Source organism: Sorex fumeus, unplaced genomic scaffold (assembly GCF_029834395.1).
Source record: "Sorex fumeus unplaced genomic scaffold, SorFum_2.1 ptg000003l, whole genome shotgun sequence".
Lineage (NCBI taxonomy): Eukaryota > Metazoa > Chordata > Mammalia > Eulipotyphla > Soricidae > Sorex > Sorex fumeus.
In genome coordinates this window covers 30,563,339-30,586,198 of record NW_026606060.1, presented here as the reverse complement: position 1 = coordinate 30,586,198, position 22,860 = coordinate 30,563,339, and positions in this window count along the sequence as shown.

Below are 22,860 nucleotides of genomic sequence, written 5' to 3'. Positions count from 1 at the left end.
TCCCAGGATTTAAGGTGCTTATTTTGCATGAGATTTATCCTAGTAAGATGCTTGACACAGCTTAAGTTCTTCAAGCACTGCCAAGAATGAGTCCTTGTACCCAGAACCAGGAGTAAGCCCCAGAACTGCCGGGTGTTGTCACAAAATCAGTCTTTCATCAGTCCTTTTATCTCTGTCTCTGTCTCTGTTTCTCTCTCTGTTTCGCTCTCTCTCTTTCTCTTTCTCTCTCTCTCTCTGTCTTTCACTCCCTATCTCTGAATCTCTCTCTCTCTCTCTCTCTCTCTCTCTCTAAGAAAAAAATAAACTGGAGAACTTTCCTTTTGAAATTATTTTTAATAGTAAAACAGCAGATTTTTTTTCTTCTTGAATCTGAATTAGAGGCACCCCTAAAACCAGTATTTTATCTTATGGTGATTATCACACTGGGGTGATTTTGACGTGGCTATTTATGGCTTTTGAAAAATACGCTCTCAAAAGTGTGCATTTACAAATGTTGTATAAATAGTTTAGTCTTTCACTGTGGAAAAATCTAAGCGGGGTTTGAGGGATAGGGGTGGGGACGAGAAACCCTGAGGTTGAATAACCCGCACCCTAATTTAATGCTCATGACAGCTCTTAGAACCTGCTAACACTGCCATTTTAATCTCAGCTTTCCTCAGCGTTGCACATAGTATTAGCTATGAGCTGTGGCCTGATGATGAAAGCCGTGATGTACTGAGGTCTCTTAAACCTTAAGGAGTAAATATAATCTTTATTGTCTTTTTTTTAAAGTCTAAGCAAGCGGGAAGAAACCATATGTTTTTTCAAACCACAAGGGAAATTATACTTAAAAAAAAATTAAAGCATTCCCACTAGAAAAAGCGTACCCCTTCTGTTTATCATTATGTTTTATGAGGTAACTTCAATGAAATCATGGAAGTATTATCAAATGAACGACAAAGGATAAAATCTTTCTTGCCAGGACCCTCAAAGGATCGGAAATGTGGGATACGGCACAATTGGAGCTCATTTTCCACACTGCAAATAAGATTCAAGATGTGGCACGGGTGAGTGAGAGAAAACTTCTTGCCATCAAAGAAGATGGTCAACATTTTCTAAACTTTTATGTGGGATATGAGCATATATTTTACAAGCCCAATTCAGGAACTAAAGTGTTCTTTCAATTTAGTTTATACTGATATTTTTATGTGGGCAGCGTTTGTCTGGGTTGACTCAAATGTTCCAATGTGAAAAGGCAGTATCAGGAAACACACATACACACACGGAACTCACTAAATCAGTACATAAAGTGATAGGGTTTTTTTCTTTTGCAGAAAATTGATAAAGTCATAGCAAGGGTAATTTTCATCTGATGAAAACTACCAGTTCCATCCATTCATTTCCTTTAGAAAATAGAAGATCAAAGAAAAATATTTAGCATAACATTTTCTCTCTAATAACAATGATTTTTACAATAATAATGTCTGATCTCCTTTCCATATGCTCTTTTATTCATTTGTCAAAGATGTGCTATGTGATAGACATGCCATAATTATAGTAACAGCAGTCAGCATTTATATGCCCTTTATTACGATTTTTAGCAGGATATTTTTTCTATGCCAACTGCAGGCACATGAAAACAGTGATGGAAGTGTTTATGTCTTAGAGCAAAAAAAATGGAACTTAGTGAGGTTGTGAAAATTATTTTCTTAATGTTATGAAAATGATATTTGACTGCAGGATAATTGATTTTATAATCCAAACCTTAATGACTTCCCTACCCTCAAATAATAATGTCCCAAGAAAAACAGAATGATTATTTTGTCATCAAAAATAGATATACAAATAAATAGATAATTCACATGAAAATAGATGTTTTAGAATTCATAAAAAGGGACAACAATCTACTAAAAAGGGTTACATTGCTAATTATAATTTTATTCACATTTATTTGGCCTTAGTGTATCTAGAGAAATTATATCTACCTATTTTTAGGTTTATTCCTAACTCTACACTTAAAAATCACTGCTGGTGGGCCTGGGGGAACCATATGAAGCTGGGGATCAAAAAAAGGGTTGCCTGTGTACAAGATAAGCCAGTTACCCACTGAACTTTCTTGCACTTTAATTATTATTTTTAAAATAAAAATGAATAGTATTAGAATTTCACTTTGCTTACTAAAACACAACATTTATTTACTCCTAAAACTTGCCAGATACACAATGCAAAAATGATTTTTTTTGAGTTGAGCAAAACCCATATAAGTAATCAGAGTGACTGAGTAGTTTTAGATTCAAAATTTTTAATTTTCTCACTTTTAAGAGAATAGAGTTGCATATATGAATAAATTACATTCACCAGCGGCCAACATGGCCGACCCGAGTTCGATTCCTCCGCCCCTCTCGGAGAGCCCGGCAAGCTACCAAGAGTATTCGATATGCCAGACACAGTAACAACAAAGTCTCCAATGGAGACGTTACTGGGCCCGCTCGAGCAAATCGACGATCAACGGGAGGGCCTTTACCTTTACCTTTACATTCACCAGCACACTTTTTGAACCACATTTTTCATTAAATTCATATTTAGTCCAAGCTAATAAAAGATAAATGGAGAATCCAAATTAATAAACCAAACTACAGTAAGCCTCTGATTCTGATTACAGGATAGCAGTTACCAAAAGAGAAGGGTAATATGGTTAAAGGGTATTAGCCATGTGATGATGGATGACTTTTGGTGATATCTGCAATGAAGTATATATAGATGTCAATTTTCAGACTATACATTGGAAGTCCTGACCACAAAAAATAATGCAATACAAAAAAGGACCTATTCAAATGAATAAAACAGAAATAAATGAGTTGCCAAAACAGGACAGATATACACAACTGAAGAAATAGCAACTTGTGCAAATTTTAGTGTTTATTAATTAATACACACACATACACACACACACACACACACATATATATATATATATATATATATATTACTTGATCACTTGACATCCTGTTACTCATCTATTTGCTCGAGCAGGCACCAGTAATATCACCATTCATCCCTGTTGCATCCTAGTGTAGCCCAATAGCGTCTGTTAGTTCTAGGAACACGAAGAGCCTCAAACCGATCATTTAGGGTCTTGATGAAAAAGTCTGACCAACTCGTAAGTGGGCGGCCACGCGATCTTTTGACATCCAGTGGAATCCAGTCAGTAATGGCTCTAGTCCAACGGTCATCTCCAAATCTCATTTTGTGTCCAGCCCATCTGATTTTCGATGACTTGGCAAATGAGTCAGCATTGCTTATTCCTGATTGTTAGCGGAGGTCAGAACTCTGGATTCTTTCTCTCATTTGAGTCAAGCGTGATACTCCAACCATAGCTCTTTCGGTTCCCCCTGGGAGACCCGGATAGCATTCTCATCCTGTTTTCATAGAGCCCAGTTCTCTCAGGTGTATGTTAATGAGGAAGAACAGTGGAATCAAAGAGATGTGCCCGGAGCCAGAGGATCTTCGTCCTCTTAGCTATTTCTTCCATGCTCTTGAAGGCGTTCCAAGCCACTTTCTTCCTCCTGGGCAACTCAGATGCCAGGTCTTTCATCATGTTGACTTCCGGACAGAGGTGTACATAACTGTTGCATTCGAAGATGTTCATTCTGTTGAGAGTGAATGGAACGTCAGGAATGAGACTGTTTCTCATAAACATTGTCTTTGTGAGATTCAGCTGTAGTCCAACCTTTCCACACTCACGGTCAAAGTTGGCCAGCATTTGTGCTGCTTGGCTAATGTTTGGTGTTATTAGAATGATGTCATCAGCAAAGCAGAGGTGGTGTAGTTGCAAGCTATCTGTGGCGTATTTGATATGCCAAAACCAGTAGTTACAATGGGTCTCATATAGATAAATATAGGCTGGAGTGATATCACAGTGGGTAGGCCATTTGCCTTGCATGCTTGCATGCAGTGAACATGGCCGACCAGAGTTTGATTCCTCCACCCTCTCTTACTGAGAGTATCTTGCTGGCACAGCAGAGCCTGGAGTGTTGTATTCAATATGCATACATATTTGTTACACAGTAACAAATATCACAATGTTACTGGGCCTGCTGGAGCAAATCTATGAACAACAGGAGGACAGTGAGAGTGACAGTGACATGTACATATGTAACTGTCCAAGTTTGCTCAGCCAAGTGGCTAACACGTGGTAGATTTTTGATGTTCAGGATTTTTTTTGTCCAAAACCTGGGCAATTACCATTAAATTAGTCATAAAACTACTTCACCTCACCTTAAGAGGTTAAAGAGAAAATACAGTGGATAGGACTTTTGACTTGCATGTGACCCACCCAGGTCTGACCCCAACACAGCATACTATCTCCCCAGTCTGCTACTAGGAGTAATTCCTAAGCACACAGTCAGGAGTAATCCCAGTGAACTGCCAGGATGGCCTAATGGGAAAAACAAATAAAAAGCACCTTACCTTAATGTTAAAATACTAATGTATATGTAAGAAATTTTTCATGATATTTCTGCAATTGAAATCTGTCTTCTTGCTTTTAGATCATGTTTAAATAAAAACATAGGAAGAATGCAGAATTCTCTTCCAAAGATACTTTCTTAGAGTGAATCCCTCCTCTATGTAACTGTCTTTCACTTTATATATTTATAGAGTCAAAATTTTCATCACAACAGTCAGGATTCCCTTAGTAACTTAAATCTTGTGCATTTGCTCTTCATATTTTTGACAAAGAAACTAATAACATCATACCTCTGATAATAATAAAACTAAAATCATTGGGAGTTCCCAACGAAATGATTTTAGGCACAAACCAGTTAAGTAAATTTAAGGTGGAAACACTAAATTGAGGATATGAAATGTATCCTTTAAAAAATTATTTATTGAATCACCCTGAGAAAAGTTACAAAACTTTCAGGTTTAAGTAGTTTAAGTATCCGTCATACAATGACCAAACACCCCTCCCTGCACCAGTGCATATTTTTCACCACCAAGAACCCCAATATAACCCCCTTTCCACCCCCTCCTGATGCCTGTGAGGCTGATAATTTCTATTTTACTCTCTCTCTACTTTGATTACATTCATTATTTCCACAAAAGATGCACCATTATTATTTGGAATTTCCCCCCAACAATCAAAACTGCTGAAAAGGCAACGTGAAATAATTTGTTTTCTGTTGCTGGTTATGAAGACCACGAGATGTCACGTGGTCGCATAGGGGCTGTGTGATTTTGGATTTCTGATATTCTACTAATTAAGTCTGGAGGGATTTCTGCCAAAAGTCGGATAATTATGAGATTGGTTTGTGTGCCTCTGGGGCCATGGCCGTGCTGGAGAGTTGCTCGTGGGGGGCAACTCATGGGGCATGAAAGACGGAAATATATCCTTAATTTGATTTGGTAATTTTTGGAGGTTTGAATAAATTTAAATTTTTAAATCATTTATGAATAATTTATATTCTAGTCTGAGTGGTAACATAATTTTACATATAAAATATGTCAATATAATTTTGAGTTTTAAAAGAAGGGAATTTATCTTTTTCTTGGTGTGTATGTGTGTGTGTGTGCGCTTGTGTGTATGTGTGTGTATATGTGTATATAGGTATGTGTTCACAAACACACACTTGCTTGCACTTGGGGGACTATGCAGTTCCTAGGAACAAATCGGATTTCTAACTTGCATGTTCTCTAACCCTATCATCTATCTTCTTGATCATTGAACTATTTTTGTTATACTAAATTTATTTTGTTTATTGTTATCACCCTGATACATATCTATTTCTGTAATATCTGTACTTTTTATGTACTTTTAAAATATAATGGAATTATTTTCAGCATCACTGAGTGTACCCTGGTGCCCCATCCTTATAACAAAAACATATTTGCATTAGAAAAATGAAAGACAAATTTATTTTAAAATTATGATACTGAATGTGAGAAATTATTCTGTGCCTTTCATTTAAAAGTAAAAATTCAGAAAGGGCAAAGAGTTTTTAAACAATGCCCGTTATTTATCATTATGTGTCTTGCATTGAATTCAAAATAAACCACATTGAATTCCAAATAGACCAGATAGAAAGGCAAATAATGACCATTATTGAAACACAGAACTCATCAAGTTCTAAAGCCAATTTAGTAATGAATATGCCTTTCTACCGTATACATATACATATATATGTGGGCTGGAGCGATAGCACAGCGGTAGGGTGTTTGCCTTGCACGCAGCCAACATGGCCGACCCGAGTTCGATTCCTCCGCCCCTCTCGGAAAACCCCGGCAAGCTACCGAGAGTATCTCGCCCACTCGGCAGAGCCTGGCAAGTTCCCCGTGACGTATTCGATATGCCAAACACAGTAACAACAAAGTCTCCAATGGAGACGTTACTGGGCCTGCTCGAGCAAATCGATGATCAATGGGAGGGCCTTTACTAGTTATACATGTACATCTATACATGGACTGGAGCAATAGCACAGCGGATAGGGCATTTGCCTCACATGCGGTCAACCCAGGCCAAGCCCAAGAGGATTCCTCCATCCTTCTCAGAGAGCCTGGAAAGCTACGAAGCATATGGCACCCACTTGGCAAAGCTTGGCAAGCTATCCATGATGTATTCGATATGCCAAAAACAGTAACAAGTCTCACAATAGAGATGTTACTGGTGCCCACTTGAGCAAATCAATGAACAACGGAGGACAGTACAATGCAGTGCTACATCTGTACGTACACAAATATGATGGTATCATAGGAAATGGATTTAGCAGCTAATTAAAATGTTTTATCCAATCATTACCTAGATATATATTAATGCTAGTCACTTAAATGTTAAGCATACTATAAAACTCTTTAAAGTCCTTGATAATTAGACTTTAAAAATTATTTTACCCATGATTACAAATTTTAAATTTAGGTACCCTAATAAATTTTTAAAAATCCTCACATTTTACATCATTATTCTAAGCAACCTCAAGGAGTGTTGTTAGTTTGTTTAAAGTAGCAAAAATAAATAAAATTAACAAAATAAAGTATTTATAAATGTCCTGAGGAGTATAATGAGCTTCTTTTAAACTGAGGCTACAGCATTTGTGAACTTGTTTATTTGTGCAAAGTATATTCAAAATCACTCACTGGAAAAATGCCTTCTTGAATATCATGAAAAGGAGCCTAAACAATGTTCTTTGACTAGAAGTTTGTTTATTTGCTTTAAGGGTCTTAAACATTAACTACAGATAAACTTGAAAAATCTGGAATAATTGAAATTTGAATTTTTAGTCTAAGTATGTGATTTGAATTTTTCTCTCTAGCTACCATGATTTGTGTTTCTACTGTACTAATCTTTAATTCTTGTTAAATTAAAATGCCTTTCCTGTTCCTTGTTGAAAAGTCAAGGGCTCTCTTTCCATAAAGGTATTTTTGTTTCATCTAAAGGACTTCAAAGTATCTGGAGTACTCAACTTTAGATATGTATAAAATCATGTTTACAATGATTTTGTTCCATGTTGTTGGCAAAAACTTGACTGAGAGGAAGAAAATTATGCATTAACATTCTAATTTGGGCCAGAGACATAGCACACAGATAGGGTACTTTTATTGCAATTTGTTGATCCTGGTTTTATATTAAACACTGATAAATGATCACATGAGTACTGCCATGAGTGATCCCTGAGTGTAGACTCAGGAGAATTTTTGGACACAGCTGAGTATTGTGGGGAATATTTCCTCCTAATAAAAACTACAATCAAGATAGCCCCTTGGGCCTGAGCGATAGCACAGCAGGTAGGGCATTTGCCTTGCACACGGCCAACCTGGGTTTGATCCCCGGCATCCCATATGGTCCCCCAAGCACCACCAGGAGTAATTCCTGAGTACAGAGCCAGGAATAATCCCTGAGCATGGCTGGGTATGACCCAAAAAGAAAAAAAAAGATAGCCCCTTGGATTAAACAAGTTTAATTAGTTTAGACATGATAGTTTCAATTCAGTCAAGAATAGAATAGGAAGTTACCATGACTCTAGTACTATACTTTAAAGATGTTTGCTGACTGTGCGTCACCCTATAGCCACAGCTATAAAAATATTCCTTCCCTTGCTCTTAATGTACTTAACGGAAGCAATGGCTCAGCAATGCCTAGATTCAGGAAGCCAGGATAGTGGAGCAAATATTGTGCCCAATAAATGGCCAGTTAATTTCCTTGTTTGGATCTATTCAGGCTAGTTCACTAATAGGGGCTGGAACCGCCCCCCCCCCTCCGCTTTATATCATTGCATGAGTTAAAAGGTCATGTCTCTACATGTTTTGATATTTTGTTATTGAGGTTGTTGTTAGGCATCACCCAAGTGGTCCTCAGAGACACTGGAACTCTTCTGATGATACTTGGCTGACCAGGCTGGAAATGTAATGCTAAGGCTTAAGAAGGTCGTGCTTATTGAGTTTTGTAGTATTAGAGATCACGAGGACAGCCCTATAAAGTGTTCAGGGGTCTTCAAGGGACACAAACAATAGTTCCAAAGCCATGTGGCCCTGGGTAGCAAATCCCAGGAAGGTGCAGTCACTGCTAAAATAACCCCCAGGTCCTATGATTCCACGTATTTGCAAAAGTAAATAAAAGTCATACAGTTTATTTTTATGATGTTCTCAAATCTCATACAATTACATATAAAAAGCCTCAATGCATTATTAATTTGTTTAAAGCAGTGAAAGAGGTTGAGGCTAAAACATAGAATAGTATTTGTAAATGTGATAAATAGTATAATTAAAAGCCTCTTATCAAATAGCAAGTCTGAAAGTGACAGAAATGTTTAATTTGTATGTTCAGACGGATATACAATTACCTACAATTTGAGTAATGGTTCATGAAATAATTGAGAATGACCCCAAATTAGTAGCAAATAATATATGTCGAGAAAATTAATCTCTTTTAAATATCTACCAATCTTTGATAACTTAGACAATTTGTATCAAAAATGCAGTTCATTGTTAAAAATGCTTTTTATTTGACTGCAGACCTAATGCAACTTCCAGTTTAGTTCTTTATAAATAATAGAAAATTGGAAGCGGTTGGATTAACTTTCAGGTAAAATAATCAGAAAGTGATAGAGAATATAGTTGAGGCTAGATGAATCTTATTTTCAAATATAAAATAATTTACTATTTGGAAACTAAGTCTAAGTTTATGAAAATTTAATGTATGTTTATAATTTTTGTATGTACATAATTTTTATTTTTGCAATGATGAACTAATTTATAAATATTTATGAAAGATTTTTAACCAACTTGAAGATATATTAAGTGAACAATAGAATAGGTTTAAGTAGGTTTGATTTCATTATGTTCATTGGTTTTTAAATCTGCATGCTTTCCTTGTGTTATAGTAGGCTGATATTTATGCCTAGAGGTCCTAAATTTTCATTTTGGTGGGTTTTTGGATATCTTGAATGAGTGAGAGTTCTTTGTAGAAGATTGATAGCCAAAAGTGAAAGAAAAAGAGCCAAGAATACATTTTTAGTTTGCCATTTTCATTTCCAGTAGTATCTCTGATGTTGTGGTTCATTTTTACACCCTTTGGCAGACTTTGACTGATCTTTAGATCATATCTACATTAATCCTAAGTTTTTTACTTAGATTTTGTTCCTAAGATTTTGTTCCCAAGATTTTGACTGTGATTTTTAGATCACAACTACATTGGCCCTTATATCTAGCGAAATGACCATCTCCTTTCACATTGTTGTTCAATTACTGCTAATTCTGAATAGATTCTTATTTTCTTCTTTATTGTTCTTGTTTTCCCTCAAATAGTTATTAATTCCTAAGCGTATATTTCCTCTATTGTACTTAATGAAATTTTAATAACTAACTTAGTTTATAACTATGAATTTTGAAAATAATAAACTTAGAATTAAATTTTGGCCATGATACTTTGTACACTGTACAACTGTTTATAATTACTAAACATGAATATCTTATATTACTCAAAATAGAAATTGTATGAACTATATCACAGAGTAGATATAAAGAGCATAAAGTATAAAGAAGAATCCAACAAACTCTGTCCTCCCATTGTTCATCGATTTGCTCGAGCGAGCCCAGCAACGTCTTCATTTTGAGACTTGTTGTTACTGTGTTTGGCATATTGAATATGTCACGAGTAGCTTGCCAGGCTTTGCCACTCAGGCGAGATACTCTTGGTAGCTTGCCGGGCTCTCCAAGAGGGGCGGAAGAATCAAACTCCGCTCGTCCGGGCTGGCTGCACTCAAAGCAAATGCCCTACCTCTGTGCTATATCGCTCCTGGGTCTTCATTGCTTTCATTGTTGGTTACTTTTTTAATTTGCTGCCATTACCATGTCTCTATATGAAGGAAACCTGAGAACATTCTAGAATTTTTTTTCTAAGCTTTCTAAACTTAACTCCTATTTTTATTGCAGTTTTATAGACACTTAAAAAAACATTTAACACATTTCAAATGAAAAACAAGTCTCATAGAATATGAATTATGTTCTAGGGTTTTTTTTTTCTTCTTTTTGCGTCAAACCCAACATTGCATAGAGCTTACTCCTGGATCCTGCACTCAGAAATTATTCCTGGTGATGCTCAGGGGACTGTATGGGATGCAGGGAATTGAACCCAGGTCAGCCGCTTACAAGTCAAGCACCCTACCTGCTGTGCTATTGCTCTAGTTCCTCTAGATCTCTTAAGTGTTGAAGGATGGCAGAATAAGTTACTCAAAAATATGCCACATTAGCATAGGGAATATTTTACACTGTATGCACTTATAAAACAACACATGCAAGAAAGACATTCTAATTTCCCCCTTTTCTTCCTGAAAATATGATAAAACCTCTTATGTGAAAAATGCCCTTCCTGTACTAGGAAGAAACAAACTAGAAACTAGAAGATGTCAAAATCTGAAACATTTTTGTCAAGACATGGTATTAAAATAATACTTATGTGCATTTATCTTTTGAAAAATTTAGTTGTTATACCAGAATTACCTCTTATTATTCAAAGTAATATAAAAGAAAGTATTTAGGATTGGCCACTTTTGGGGTCTTTGTTTCCTTATGAGGTATACTATGTAACTCAGATTTTATTTTATTTATTTTTTATTTATTTATTTATTTATTTATTTATTTATTTATTGAATCACTGTGGGAAAGGTTACAAAGCTTTCAGGTTTAGGTCTCAGTCATGCAAATATCAAAGACATTTCCCTTTACCAATACTTATTTTTTACCATGAAGAACCCCAATAAAACCCCACCCCCCACCCCTCCCAGTCCCTGTGAGGCAGATGAATTCTAGTTAACTCTCTACCTGCTTTGATTAGATTCATTGTTTCAATAAAAGATTCACCACTATTATTTAGAGTTTACCCCCCCCCCAAAATCAGACATGCTGAAAAAGCATTGTGAAGTGATTTGCTTTCTATAGCTGGGTTCAAGAATTAAATGTTGGTTTTGGATTTCTGCTATTTTACTTATTGACCCTGGAAGTATTTCTACTGAAAGTCAGATAGTTCAGAAATTGGTTTCTGTGCTCTGGAGTCGTGGCCGTGCTGAAGAGCCGCTAGTGGGGGGCAACTGGTGGCCTTGGTAGGGCGTGAAGGACGAACCAGAGCGCCCCCCTTCCCATGAGGTTTTATTCGCCCCCACACCCCCGGCTCATACCTGCTGTCCACAAGGCTCCCATGCGGCCGCCATCCTTCTTTCCAGAGAAGAGAGGGCGACTAGGGCAACACCCTTTCCCCTCTGGACAGACATGATGGCCTGGATTAACGCATAGTCCATTCACTTTTCTGCTCCAAGCTGCCGGGTTCTGCATTAAGTCCTTGTGCTTCTGGGGCCATGTCCGTGCTGGAGAGCCGCTTGCGGGGGCAACTGGTGACCTCGGTCAGGCGTGAAGGACGAACCAGAGCGCCCCCCTTCCCATGAGGTTTTATTCGCCCCCGCACCCTCAGCTCATACCTGCTTTTCTGCTCCAAGCTGCTGGGTTCTGCATTAAGTCCTTGTGCTTCTGGGGCTGTGGCCGTGCTGGAGAGCCGCTCGTGGGGGGTAACTGGTGACCTTGGTAGGGCGTGAAGAACGGACCGGAACGCCCCCCTTCCCATGAGGTTTTAGTTGCCCCCACACCCCCGGCTCATACCTGCTGTCCACAAGGCTCCCATGCGGCCGCCATCCTTCTTTCCAGAGAAGAGAGGGCGACTAGGGCAACACCCTTTCCCCTCCGGACAGACATGATGGCCTGGATTAACGCATAGTCCGTTCACTTTTCTGCTCCAAGCTGCCGGGTTCTGCATTAAGTCCTTGTGCTTCTGGGGCTGTGGCCATGCTGGAGAGCCGCTCGTGGGGGGCAACTGGTGACCTCGGTAGGGCATGAAGGACGGACCGGAACACCCCCCTTCCCATGAGGTTTTAGTTGCTCCCACACCCCCAGCTTATACCTGCTGTCCACAAGGCTCCCATGCGGCCGCCATCTTTCTTTCCAGAGAAGAGAGGGCGAATGGGGCAATACCCTTTCCCCTCCGGGCAGACATGATGGCCTGGATTAACACATAGTCCGTTCACTTTTCTGCTCCAAGCTGCTGGGTTCTGCATTAAGTCCTTGTGCTTCTGGGGCTGTGGCCGTGCTGGAGAGCCGCTCGTGGGGGGCAACTGGTGACCTTGGTAGGGCGTGAAGAACGGACCGGAACGCCCCCCTTCCCATGAGGTTTTAGTTGCCCCCACACCCCCGGCTCATACCTGCTGTCCACAAGGCTCCCATGCGGCCGCCATCCTTCTTTCCAGAGAAGAGAGGGCGACTAGGGCAACACCCTTTCCCCTCCGGACAGACATGATGGCCTGGAATAACGCATAGTCCGTTCACTTTTCTGCTCCAAGCTGCCGGGTTCTGCATTAAGTCCTTGTGCTTCTGGGGCTGTGGCCGTGCTGGAGAGCCGCTTGTGGGGGGCAACTGGTGACCTCGGTAGGGCATGAAGGACGGACCGGAACACCCCCCTTCCCATGAGGTTTTAGTTGCTCCCACACCCCCAGCTTATACCTGCTGTCCACAAGGCTCCCATGCGGCCGCCATCTTTCTTTCCAGAGAAGAGAGGGCGAATGGGGCAACACCCTTTCCCCTCCGGGCAGACATGATGGCCTGGATTAACACATAGTCCATTCACTTTTCTGCTCCAAGCTGCTGGGTTCTGCATTAAGTTCTTGTGTTTCTGGGGCTGTGGCCATGCTCCAAATTTAACTCTGATTTTCAGGGAGAGACGTTGGGTGGTTTACTTCCCATGGATCACTTTGTATATAGAGAGATGTTGTGCAGCCGCATAAGCGGCCACGCGGTTTGGAGGAAAAGTCCTAGTTCCCACATACTCGAGCTGTGCTTGTAGAGGCTTCTGGTCACCGGGGTTCCGTCTGGGGGAGGCGGGATGCGGTACCTACCCCATCTGGGACTTCCCGATGATCTCGGCTCTTTTTGGAACCTTTTTTTTTTTTCCTTTGGGAGCTGTGGATCCCCGCCCTCCATGTGGCCCTTCTCTTTGGCTGTATGCTGTAAAGATGGCGCTGGGGGGCGGGCTGTGGGCATGACTTCCGGAATCAGAGGTTACCTGGGAGTTGTAGTTCCGGCAGATTTGAGGAAAAGTCCTAGATCCCGCATACTCGAGCTGTGCTTGTAGAGGCTTCTGGTCACCGGGGTTCCATCTGGGGGAGGCGGGATGCGGTACCTACCCCATCTGGGACTTCCCGATGATCTCGGCTCTTTTTGGAACCTTTTTTTTTCCTTCGGGAGCTGTGGATCCCCGCCCTCCATGTGGCCCTTCTCTTTGGCTGTATCTGTAACTCAGATTTTAAAAATATACATTTGCATGCTTTTCTCCTGTTAATGGTTCATGTTAGTTTAATTATCAGACTAGCTCAGAAACTTTAAGAGTTGAGATAAAACGTTGCCTCCCTACAGTGCTTTATGGATTTTTGGTCATTTAATCATTAGCATGAAGGGAAGGGGATAGGAATAGTGTCCTCATCATTATCTGTTTGCACAGTAGGAAACAGAGTTGAGGCTTATGAGTGTCTCAAAGTTACAGAGGAAGTAGCAGAATGAGGTCGTGAAACCAGGAATTCTGCTTTTAGAACGTGTGCATTAATCATTCTATTATATTGTCAGGGCTGGAGCGATAGCACAGCGGGTAAGGGCGTTCGCCTTACAAGCGGCCAACATGGCCGACCCGAGTTCGATTCCTCCGCCCCTCTCGGAGAGCCTGGCAAGCTACCGAGAGTATTCGATATGCCAAACACACTAACAACAAAGTCTCCAATGGAGACGTTACTGGGCCCGCTAGAGCAAATCGACGATCAACGGGAGGGCCTTTACCTTTACCTTTATTATATTGCCAAACTTGATAATGTTGAGAAGGTAAGAGAAGACCTTAATTAAACCCTTAAATCAATTGACAAAACAATTATGATAGCTTAACTCTGCAGTCAAAAAAAAAAATAGCTCCCCAACACAGACATCCTCTGAAAGAAAAAGACGGGACAGAGTGATAATACAGCAGAGAGGCATTTACCTTGGACATGGGTGGTCCAGGTTGGCACAGCACACCATGAGGTCCCCTGAGCACCTACAGGAGTAATTCCCAAGTGCAGAGGCAAGAGTAAGCCCTAAGAATTGCTGCTAGGTGTTGGAGTCCTGGCCAGTCAACCCAGGGACACTAGCCTACGATCCCCCTGGAGTCGTTATACTTACTCCCTATAGGAGAGGCAGTGAGCAGGAGAGAAGCCTCTGCCCTGGCCCTCCAGGAACCGTGGACTCCAGCCGCCTCAGAGAAAGAACCACGCAGAGATGGTCAATCAGCAATCCGTTTATTAGCTCTCACACAGGGGTTTTTATACATACATTTCAGGGGGCAATCCACGTGCATCATATTTACTTCGTCAGGCTCAGTATAGATGTTAGTTAATGATTTACATCTCCTGCTCTAAGGGCTGGGTGTATCAGCTCAGGCAGATGGTAACTGTTAAGTTCCTCATCCTCAACCACAGTACCTCTGTGTGTGGAGTGATGGAGCAAGCCCCTGGGCCCCTGTAAACAGGGTCGACTCTTGCTTTCAGAGGCAGAGAATTTGGTCAAAGTCTCAGGCTGGCTGCTGAGACACCAACAGCTAGGTATGACCTTTTTTTTAAAAAAGGGGAAAAAAGGAGCCATTAAATAGTAAAGCGGGTAGGGGGCTTGACCTCTTCATTCTCACAAGGTTAATGTCCCCATAAGCCATGTGGTCCCTGAGTTCCACAAGGTGTGATAACTGAGAGCAGAATGATAAGTAAGCCCTAGAACTACCTGGGTTTGTATCTCCACATAAAAAATTAAAAATTATTTTTATACTTAAACGCTAATGAAAATATCTTCAACATCCCTTTTTTGAACTTTCAGATACTCACATACCTCCCTCCTTTTTTTTGGAACCAGTTATTCTCCTAAAAATAAATTAATTTTAAGGTAAATAGTCAAGACATACTAATTAAATTTTTTGAGTTTTTGTGGCTGGGATATGGATGTGGTCAACACATTTTCACTGCATTGTTGTAGTCATAGAATGGGAACTCTCCAGAAGAAAAACATATCATACTCTGAAGAGTATTCCAATGTCTATGTCTATTTTAAGCCCCTAAAACCTAGTGCTTTTTCTTAAGTGGCATGAAAATGACATATTTTTGGATTTACTTACTAGTAATGTCTCAGTCGGGTGAAAATATACTTATTCAAAATGATTGTTCAAAAATAATGTTTGTTCTCACCTAGAAATACTAATTAAAATTAGAAAAATGGTGGCATGTATCACTGACCTATTTCCATGCGCTGCTAGTATTGCCCTATGTCATCAGCAAATATTATTTCCAAAAGATAATCAATTTGAAATCACATGTATTTAATATATATCTACAAAAATAAACTTTAATGGATTATCAGGATCATTATGAATTTAAATTTTGTTAATAACGTTAACTAAAACACAATTTAAAAATAAAATGCTAAAATAAATAAAATTTTGAATGTTCTACTGCACTGCAGTTTTAAAAGATTTTTTATTAAATCACAGTGAGATACACAGTTAAAAAAGTTTTTCATGATTGAGTTTCAGTCATATAATGTTCCTACACAGTCCCTTCACCAGTGTAAATTTCCTATCATCAATGTCTCCAGTCTCCCTCCCCTGCTCCCTCATGTATTTATTACAAGCACCTTTCTTCTCTCTTCCCCCCAACACTCTCTCCTTCTCTCTCTTTCTCTCTTTCTTTCCCACCCCACCTCTCCCTCTCTCTCTTTTTGGGCATTATGATTTGCAATAAAGAAACTGAAAGGTTATCATGTATATCCCTTTGCCTACTTTCAACACTCAACTCTTGTCCACAGTGATTATATCTAACTTTTATTGTCATACTGGTCCCTTCTCTATCCTAACTGCCTCTCACACACTTATAGTAAGCTTTGAAGCACTGACCAGTTCTGGCCTATATTTTTCCTAGCCTTGGATACTGGTGGCATACTATTTTTTTTAATTTGCTACTCATTCTGACTCAATTCATTCAGCATGAGACTCTACGTGTATCCATTTATAATCAAATTTCATTACTTCATTTTTCCTAAGAGCTGCATAGTATTCCATTGTTTCTTTATCCAGTCAACTGTTCTTGGGCACTTGGATTGTTTCTAGGTTCTCACTACAGTGCTGCAATGAACGTAGAAGTTCACATGTCATTTCTGCTGTGTTTTTGGGACCCCAGGATATCAGTACTGATGAGTCAAATGGGAACCCAATTTCTAGTTTTTTGAGGCGTATCCACATTGTTTACAAAAAAGTCTGGACCAATCGTCATTCCTGCCAACAATGAATGAGTGTCCCTTTCTCTCCATATCCCTGCCACTACTGGTTGTTCTTGTACATTTGTTATGTGCCAGTCTCTGTGGTGTGAAATGATATCTCATTGTTTTGATTTGCATTTATTTTCCTGACTATTAGTGATCTAAAGCATTTTTAAGGTACCTTCTGGCAATTTAAATTTCTTCTTTAAGTAGGTTTCTGCTCAGTTTTTCTCCCCATTTTTTGATGGGTTGGATATATTTTTCCTGCAATGTTCTACCAGAGCCTTATATATCTTTCATATTAACCCCTTATCATATGGGTATTGGGTGAATGATTTTTTCCTATTTCATGTGCTGTCTTTGTGTATTGGTTTTCGTTTCTGTTGAGGTACAGAAGCTTCTTAATTTAATGTAGTCCTATTTGTTCATGTTTGCTTCTCTTGCTTGATTAATGTTGTTTCCTCTTTGAAGATTCCTTTAGTTTCAATATTATGAATCATTTTGTCTATGTTTTCTTTTATAAACATTACGGATCATGTCTGATGTTGAGGTCTTTTATTCATTTTGATCTGACTTTTGTTCATGGCTTTAGAGAGTGGTTTGAGTTTTATTTTTTTCATGTAACTGCCCAGTTTTCCCAACACCACTTGCTTAGGAAGATTTCTATGTGACACTTCTTATATGTCGCTGCTTTATCAAAGATTAAGTGATCATATATTTAAGTGATTATATAAGTGTCAGTATTCAATTCTACTCCATTAGTATGTTGTTTTAATTAGTGCTTCTTTGTATTACAGATTGAAGTTGGTAAAGCTGTTGCCGCCCATCTTTTCTTAAGTCGTTGCTCTAGCTATCCATGAGGACTTACTGTTTCATATGAACTTCAGGAATGTTTGATCTATTTCTTTGAAAAATGCCATGGGTATATTTACAGGGACTGCATTGAATCTGTATAATGCTTTAGGGAGTATTTCCATATTGATAATGTTAATCTTCCCAATCCATAAGAATGGGATATGTTTCCATTTCTTTGTGTTCTCTTATTTTTTGAGGTAGTGTTTTGTAATATTCTTCATATAGTTCCTTCAGCTCTTGAGTCAAGCTGATTCTGAGGTACTTGATTTTGCAAGGTATAATTATGTATGAGATTTTATTGTTAAAATATGCTTCTTTTCTTTCATTGTTTGCACATAGAAACACCAAGGAATTTGGGGTATTGATTTTGTAATCTGCAACTTTACTGTACAAATCTATTATTTCTAGAAGCTATTTTTGTAGAGTCTTTAACATGTTCTTAGTATCATGTCATCTGCAAATAGTGAAAAAATTTTTTCCCTTCCTGTCTGGATACCCTTGATATCTTTTTCTTGCCTAACTGCTATGACAAGTACTCCCAGTACTACACTGAATGGAAGGGGTGAGAGTGGTCACCCTTGTCTTGTGCCTGATCTTAGAAAGAAGGCTTTGTGTTTTTTCCCATTGAGATAATGAGGAAATAATGCTGCTTTGGGATTTTTTTCCATTTTCTTGTGTTCTCTTCTATTTCTTGAAGTAGTGTTTTGTAGTTTTCCTTGTACAGGTCCTTCATCTCTTTAGTTAAAATTCGAGGTACTTGATATTCTGAGTCACAATTATGAATTGAATTGTTTTTCTAATATCTTCTCTCGCTTTACTTTCATTATTTGTATATAAGAAGCCATGGAATTTCTTAGCATTGGTTTTGTATCTTGCCACTATACTATACAAAGCTATTGTTGCTAGGATCTTTTGTGTAGTTTCTTTGGGATTTTCTATGTGTAGTATCATGTCAAGTATCAAGTGTAGTATCAACGGCCAAGACCAAGAGACTATAAAACCAATCTCCCAGAAGCATATATCTAGTTCTTATTGTCCAGTTCTTGCTCGCGGAGAATCCAGCAGGCTACCAAGAGTATCGTGCCTGGATGGCATTTTGGCAAGCTCTCCTTGGCATATTTGATATGCCCAAGCCCAGTAACAATGATGAGTCTCATTCCCCTGACCCTGAAAGAGCTTCCAATGTGGCACTTGCTAAAATCTCAGGGTTAGGACAAATGGAGACTTCACTGGTGCCTGCTTGAGGAAATCAATGAAGAAGGGGATGACAGTAACAGTGACAGTATCACATCAACTGCAAACAATCAAAGTTAGACTTCTTTTCCTATCTGGATACCCTTTATATCATTTTCTTGCCTAACTGCTGTGACAGTGCTATATTAAACAGCACTATTTCCAGTGCTATATTAAATAGGAGTAGTGAGAGTGGGTAACCTTATCTTGTACCTGATCTTTAAGGGGAAAGCTTTTAGTTTTTCCGCATTGAGATTAATGTTTGCTGTGGGTTTGTAGTAGACAATGTTGACTATATTGAGGACATTTAGAGTTTTGTTGAAAGTTTTTATCATGATTGGTGCTGGAACTTATTCTGCATGCTGATATGATCATATTTTTTCTTTTATTGCTATGATGTATTGTGCTAATTATTTTGTGAATGTTAAAATGTCCTTGCATACCTGGGATTAATTATTGTGCATGAGGAGCTGGGGTGATAGCAAAGTGGGTAAGGCATTTGCCTTGTATGCGGCCAGCCGACCAGGCTGACTCAAGTTTGGTTCCTCTGCCCTTCTTGGAGAGCCTGGCAAGCTACCTAGAGTATCTTGCCCACACGGCAAAGCCTGGCAAGCTACCCATGACGTATTGGATATGACAAACACAGTAACAAGTCTCACAATGGAGACATTACTGGGCCCACTCAAGCAAATCGATGAACAACGGGAGGACAGTGCTACAGATATTTTTTATGAGTGGTTGAATTCTATTTGCTAGAATTTTGTTGATGATATCTACATGTGTTCATCAAGAATATCAGCATGTAATGATCTTCCCCCGCCCTAATTTCTCTATCAGGGTGATATTTGCCTCCTAGAAATGGTTTGGTAATGTTTCTGTTCCTTCAATTTCCCAGAAAAACTGGAAAAGGATAGGTGGTGAGTGGGTTCTCTTTAAAGCTTTTGGAAGATTTCACTAGTGAATTCATCTGGGTCTAGGATTTTGTTTGGGGAAAGACTTTAGTTAACCATTTCAATTTCCTCAATAGTGATAAATCTGTTCAGGTACCCTAGGTCTTCTTGGTTCAGTCTTGGGAGATTATATGAATTCAGGAATTTATCCATTCTTCTAGGTTTATTTGTTTTGTGACAAAGATTGTGTGAGTAATCTCTGATGATACTTTGAATTTCTGTGGTTTCTGTTTATTTCTGATGAGATTTATTAGGATTATTTTTCTTTGTGAGTCTTGCTAGTGCTTTATCGATTTTGTTTGTATTTTTAAAAAAATCAGTTTTTGGTTTCATTGATCTTTTAGATTTTTTTGTTGAGGGTGGGGGAAATTCCAACTTGTTCATTTCTGCTCTAAGTTTTATTATTTCCTTCTTCCTTCCAGGTTTGCTTCATTATTTTTATTTTATATTGCCCATTTTTCAAGGTCTAACCTATGAAATCAAATTTTTCCTGTTGACCCTTTCTTTCTTCCTGATTTATGCTTGCAAAGATATAAATTTCTTCTTAACACTGCTTTTGCTGTGTCCCACAAGTTAATTTCATCAATTTCCACAGGTTAGTTCTTATCTCCTTCCTCTACAAGTGTGTTTTCCTTACGTTCTTCCCAAATTTTTAGAGTGGTTATTTGCTATTAGTCTAATTTTGCTCCCAAAATTTAAACACAAAGCCTTTCAAAGAAAATGCTAATCTTTATAGCTATTCTTTCCATTCAAATACCTATTTAGAGACAAGAAATGTGTCATTTTTATTAAAATTATATTCAAAATATTTACAATGATTTTCTTTTTTTGACTTATTCTTACTAAGAATTAGAAATTTTCAAAATTCAGTGTTTCATTTGTATTTTTTATATGTGAATTGCTGTGTGAATTTTCTGAATCCTTTGAAAATTGTAAAAACTAACTTTATCTCCCCAGACATGCTAAATTTTTGCTAGCATGTTCTATATGTTTAGGAAATAAAAGCAAGTTACTTTACAGACATTTGGAACATATTCTAGATCTGTTCTAAATCTTTTTTCATAAAAGTTAACCAAATCGGGGGCTGGAATGATAGTACAGCGGGTAGGGCATTTGCCTTGCATGCAACCAACCCGGGTTCCATTCCTAGAATCCCATATGGTCCCCTGAGCACCACCTGGAGTAATTCCTGAGTGCAAAGCCAGGAGTAACCCCTGTGCATTTCCAGGCATGACCCAAAAAGCAAAAAAAAAAAAAAAAAACAAAAACAAAAAACAAAACAAAAAACAAAAAAACTTAACCAAACCTCAATATTTTCTAATATTTCTTTTCTTGCAATAATTATTTTTTGTTATTGAGTACATTTGATACTTTATTTTGAACTTGTTTATCTTTGTATATTCCTCTAAATTTTGTAATTTTTTAGAACTTACTCTATTTAGAAGTTATGCATAAAAACTTATTTTGATGTAACTTTCTAAATGTTTTTCATCACTAAAGCATATTCCTCATGTCTAAATTGCTTTGCCTTAAATTCTAAACTATCTTAAAAATAACAAAGATGAAGGTATCTTTACCTCATCTTTTATTTTTGTGTTAAAAATCTTTTAACACTATTTTTTTAATTTTGTAACAAAGAATTTAGTCTATTCACATTTATTTTATTTGATATTCTATTTGGATTTAAGTCTAACATCAGATTACATCTTATGATACTCATTGATCAAAAAAAACAAAGAATGTATTTTGTACAGATACAAAATTAGGGACAGTGATTCAACTAGTAGTAAAAGGGGATTTTAAAAATTATCCTCTATAAAGTACAGCAGGCAAAATGTTTCCCTTGGGTTCACTGCACATGCTGACCCAGGTTCCATTCTAGGCACTGCATGTGGTTCTTGGGGCCCAGTAGAAGTGATCCCTGAGCATGGCAAGGTGTGATCCTACAACCAATAAATATACATAAAAAAGTATCAGACCCCACTTGGTATAATTTGTTTGATGTGATTTACTTTACAATAATACTGACTTTTAAGAAACAGAGCAGCAGCAATTCTTCTTACTCTCAAAATGCGTACAAAAGATAGTAGAAATGTTTTTCCTCAAATGCCTTAATATAATCAGTTTGTCTTTTTCCTATCATCCAATAATGTCAGATCTTAAGAATATAACTTTAATTTACATACGCCACACTCCAGGATGCTTTCCGGACCCGCGTGGCAGATCCGGCCGAGACTCACACACGACTGAAGACCCACAGAACAAGATAAGCGGAACTCTCTGAGACCTCGGACTCCAGCTCGCGGACCCAGGGACAGAGTTACTCTGCTTGCTCCCACCAACCAAAGGCAACAAAGGGATTCTAATCAGGACCCCCACCCTACCCTGCCCTGTCTGCTTCCATCAACCACCCAGGGATCCAATTGCGCACAGAAGACCCACCCTACCCAGATAAATACCCCACTAGCAGACTTCCACTATCGACACTACCTCCATTACCCAGCCGTCGCCACACTCCAGGATGCTTTCCAGACCCGCGCGGCCGCAAATACCCATCTTCCGGAATTGTCGTACCATATTTGATAGGGCTCAAATATGGTAACACCTACAAGGGTGATTAGAGGTCGCCCCAAAAGCCTCTATCCCTCTCAGAAAGACTGGCAAGCTACCGAGAGTATTCCGCCCGTACGGAAGAACCTGGCAAGCTATCTGTTGTGTATTCGATATGCCAAAACCAGTAACTACAACTGGTCTCATTCACCTGACCCTGAAGGCTTCACCGACATGGCAGCACTGAGAAGGATGAGAAAGGAGAGGCCGACAAAATCTCAAGGTCGAAGTAGGCTGCCACAACGAAGGAAGACAAAAATGATCGTCTGTACTTTCAATGCACGTACGCTAGCATCAGATGCATCCATTGAGGACCTGATGGTACAAGCGCGAATGATCAAGTACGACATCATTGGTCTGACCTAGACAAGAAGGCACGAATCTC